The following is a 5,028-nucleotide window of genomic DNA, read 5'->3' as shown; positions in this document are numbered from 1 at the left end:
CTCCTCCTTTCTTTCAGAACATATTTGCTGGGTATACTACACTCTGGTAGTGTAGTGGTTACGAATCGGGCTGTGAACTGCAAGGTCAGCAGTTGGAAACTACCAGCTGTTCTGCAGGAGAAAGATGAGGCTTTTCTGCTCCCGTAAAGATTTAAAACCTCGGAAACCCTGTACAGGGTCGCTACAAGTCAGAACCAACTCCACGGCACATAACAACAACATACTATTTTATTTGGCAGTAATCTTTCAGCACAGTGGAGGTAACAGTCCATTGTCTTCTGGTTTCTATTGTTGCTGTTGAGAAATCATCTGTAAGTTTCACTGATGTTCCTTAGAAATTAATCTTTTACTCCTCTCTTGATGCTTATAAAATTTGATTTTGTGTCGAGTTTTTCACACTATCACTATGATATGTCTAACATTTTTGCTAAATTATTGGGGAATTGTAGTGATTCTTGAATCTGTGGACTGATATATTTCACCAGTTTTGTAACATTCTCAACCATTTTTTCTTCAAATATTATCTCTTCTCCATATCATCTTATCCTCACACCAATTAAATGCATGTTAGAACTTCTCACTTTATCCTCTGTCTCACACCTTTTCTGTTCTGTTTTCTTTTTTATTAACCTTTTGGCTAGCAGTCATGCACTTTCCTATATGAACTGCCTACCTTGTGGTTCAAACCAACCTTGTGGTCCAGTGCTTCAATCCACACCAGGACTCCTCCATAAGATTACAATCATTGAAAACCCTTTGGAGCTCAGTTCTACTCAGTTCTACACCTGGGGTTGCCATGAGTTGCAATTAATTTGATGGCAGCAGGTAAGGAAAAAACACACCCCACATGTACACAAAGCAAATACAGTAGCATAAGCATCACAGATGTTTATTTCTTTCTTATGCAAATATCTGAGTAGATGGTCAGGGCTGGTATGATGGCTTGACAATGTCAAGGACTATGGTGGCCCACCTTCAAGATGCCTCCAATAATTCCTGCCTCCCAGTATTCACATCCTGTGTAGTTCCCTCCCACACCTTACCAACATAAATTGGTACAAGTACTTCTATTAACACATGTTCAAAGATACTGAAACTCAAAGACGTTAAGTAATTTGGTTAGTAAAGTGGTGGAAAAGAGCCTGACCCCCATATCCAAGCCTTTGTTTACTCTCTCATGATGCTGTTCCTTAGGAGAGGAAATGAAATGAATGAAATCAGGGGTTCACATTTATTCTGAGTAAATGGTTGCTCACAGTGTTACGCAGTGTGCTTACACCTTTACGCTTGGAGGCAACACACAAACACATATTTATCCTCCAAAATTCTTTTCAGTTAAATGCATTAATAAATCAAGAGGGAATTGTACCCCCTTTCTGCCTCTATTTTTTAAATTAATAGACCCCTACCTCTTTCTGTTGGCTCAGAGATAGAAAGATTTGCATAATATCCTGGTTGCTATGGCTGATAACGTCCTCTTTGTTAGTTAACTCTTTAAGGAGGAGTCATGTAAAAGCCTGTAAATGACCATATGAATTATGCATAAGAGATTCCATTCAAGTCATGCATTTAAAATGGGCATTAAGAACACAGCCTTGACTCTCTTTTTCTTTTATAAATAGCCCCATACAAGGCTTGCTAGCCAAGCCTGCAGCCTTCTTATACCACAAAATGGAGTTTGATTTATTGATTTAAGTTAATTTACAAAGTGAAGATCATTGGCTAAAAAAAAGCATGTTTTATAAGCAAAGTTGGCATCTGGGTAATAATAATAATATGTCTTGTAAAATTTCTGTGTACCTTGAAGAACATTATGTAATGTTGTGCGCTCTATGATGGATGAAATCCAACCCCTTATATCTCCAGCAAGCCAAGAAGGACTAGTTTTAGAATGAAAATGATTTGCTAAAAAGCTCAGAGGGGAAAGGGATCACATTAGAAGGTTCTAGATAGAGTAAGAAAAAATGTGGAACAAAACTTAAAATCATGAAAACAACTAGGCTTACTGGTTAGACAGATACTGGTGGAACCTCAAGACTAGGACCCTTTGTCCAACTTCAGGTTTGGAACTGAACTCACCCCCATAACTCAATTTTCAACCAAGCAATAGAAAGGTCTATAGGGGGAACAACAACTCTAGTGAGATATGCAGAATGGTCAACCATTTGAGGTCAAAGGACATCATTTACCCAAGGACAAAGTTCAAAAGGGTTGGGAAAGTAAGATAAATGGAAATAAGAAACACAGGGAGGAAGTTGAATAGGTAATATTACCTATTGAAGGGATTGCATTTAATTAGGTGAAATTAAGTGTGTATGATTTGCTAGGAGTCCTGGTGTGGCACTGTGTACTAGACCACAAAGTCAGTGGTTCAAACTTACCAGTCGCTCCTTAGAAATCTTATACAGGGTCACTATGAGTTTGAACTGACTTAACGGCACTTAACAACAACAAAGCATTGTAACAGTGTCTGAGCAGAGCATAGGTCAGGTAAATGTCCATGGGCTCAGGAGTTCCCAAGTCTCCCCAAACTTCAAACCAACCAGCTCTTCCTCTTCTCTTCTCATCTAGAAGTCTATGGAATGTGGTCAGGCTCAGTCCATATTTTCATTACTGATTTTCCCCCATTTCCACTCAAATGTAGACCAACATGGTTGATAGCAAGCTACATGCCTGCTTTGAGTTTCAGTCTTGGAGGGGGTTTTGTCCTGAAGAGAACTGATTGTTTACTTTGATGGCTCCCTGGTGAACAGCTTGCTTGTTATTGTAATAGCTAAATAGGCTGCAGTTTTTTGTTTTTAATTTTGTTTTTTCCCCACTGGTCTTTCTTTCAGAAAGTATCTTCTGTTCCTCTAGCTGCTCCGGGCTGGTCTGCATGTCATTTCAAATGGGAATGTCCCACCTCTGAAGGTTCTGGATGGGGCTCAGGTTTCCACCTAAGGTCCTATAAACTACAAAGGCTCTGCAAGAAGCCTGTTTCACTGGGCAAGTACTAGAACCTCTTTTAGGTATTCTGATCAGTTATAGGCTGAAGACAGGCTTACAAGCTTTCTGTAATCATGTTTCCCAATATTCCTTTCTATCCTACTCAAGTATCTATTTTATAACAGTAGGCAAGGGAAACCAATAATCATAAGACAGTCAAGCATAATAACATTATTTCCCCTTTTACACATTCAGACTATGCCTAGATCTCTGTATCACAGAGCCCTGTTGTTACAGGTTGTGCATACATCACTATTTTACCTTTGTCTCATTTAGTCCATGCAACCCTACATAAGTATTCCCTTATCTACCTTGTTATTCCATCCTCCTCCCCCTTTTTGTATATTGCCCTCCCCTTCCTTCTTGTGTATTGCCCTCCCCAACACCTAAACTATGATGTGTTTATCCCCTAACCTGTGTTCTACCATCCCCTCCCTCTCACCCCTGGTAACCAACAAAGATATATATTTTTTCTTTTAGTAAGGAGCTCTGGTAGCGTAGTGGTTACGAATTGGGCTGTGAACCTTAAGGTCAGCAGTTCGAAACTACCAGCCGCTCCGTGGGAGAAAGATGAGGCTTTCTATTCCCGTAAAGATTTACACCCTCGGAAACCCTGTACAGGGTCACTATGGGTTGGAACCGACTCGACGGCACTTAACAACAACAACAATGGGTATCTTTTCTTAAGCTTTTACAGTAATGATCTTCTAGTGTGTCCTTTTGCAGAAATGCTAAACACTGCCATGGCTTATTGGAAAAGATTAAATCCAAGTGTGGTACTATACTACTAACTGAAATGATGGCAGTTCAAATCCACCAGCTGCTCTTTGGAAACTTTATACATGGTTGCTATGGGTAGGAACTTACTTGTAATGAAAAATTTAACAAGAAAAACAACAAATAAATAGATTGAACTTTATCAGGGAGAATTTGTTTTTGTTTAAGTCGCGTGGAATTTCAGAACAATTAAGTGATGTTTTCCCATGTGGAAATAGAAAAAAATGGAGCTTTGGGTCCAATGGCTTATATGCCCTGTGCAAGTCATTACCATATCTTATCGGCCTACTGCAATGACCTCTGGTTTGTTCTTCCCATATTCCTTGTCCCTCTTTCCAGCCCGTTTCCACATAACAGCTTACCCTTCACCTTTGATTTTTCATCACATTTAGAATAAGTCCAAGCTCCTTACTCCAATCTACAAGACCTTCCATGACATAGCCTTTTGTGAGCTTTCTTAGCTAATTGTGTTCCATGTGCTTACCAGTTCTCAGATTGCCCTTGTTTTCATTTATTCCTTGAACACAATGATTTGGTTTCTGCTGTAGACCCTTTGCACCAGTTTCTTTTGTCTGGAATAGTCTCATCACTCCATCTTTGCCTTTTTGGCTTCTTCTTGTCGTTCACATTTTATTTTTAAATGTCAGTTCTCCCAGAGACTCCTTCCTTGATCACCCAATTTGAATTCGCTGTTGTAGCACACAACTTGGTTTTATTTTTTACCTTCTTACTTCCTGATATTTCCTTATTTACTTAATCTGTTTTGTTGTTCATATTTCCCCTGCCAAGCTGTAAGCTCCAAAGACAGGAACTTTGTTGTTGTCCATTGTGTCTCCAATGCCTAGAACATTGATTAGCCCTAGTAACTACTTGGTAAGTGCTGAATGTATAAATGAATGAGGGCATGGCTTGGATTTAATTTTGATCAATCATGTCTTATTGTGTAAAATATACATATTGGCTTATTTTCATTTGAATTGATTCATTTTTATAAAAACAACTCTTCCCCAGTTAAGACCAATTCATAGTGTGATAAAAATTAATATTGTGAGTCAGCTCAAGCTTTAATAAGTTAGTGTGTTGTTGTTGCTGTTGTTGTTGTTGTCAGGTGCCATCGAGTCAGAACCGACTCAATGCGACCCCATGCACAGCAGAACGAAACAATGTCCAATCCTGGGCCAACCTCACTACCGCTGCCACACTTGACACCATCAATGATGACACCTGGCTGATCCATCTCGTTGGGGGTCTTCCTCTTTTTCTCTG

The sequence above is a fragment of the Chrysochloris asiatica genome, unplaced genomic scaffold (assembly GCF_000296735.1).
Source record: "Chrysochloris asiatica unplaced genomic scaffold, ChrAsi1.0 scaffold00043, whole genome shotgun sequence".
Classification (NCBI taxonomy): Eukaryota; Metazoa; Chordata; class Mammalia; order Afrosoricida; family Chrysochloridae; genus Chrysochloris; species Chrysochloris asiatica.
Note: the sequence above shows the minus strand (reverse complement) of the source record.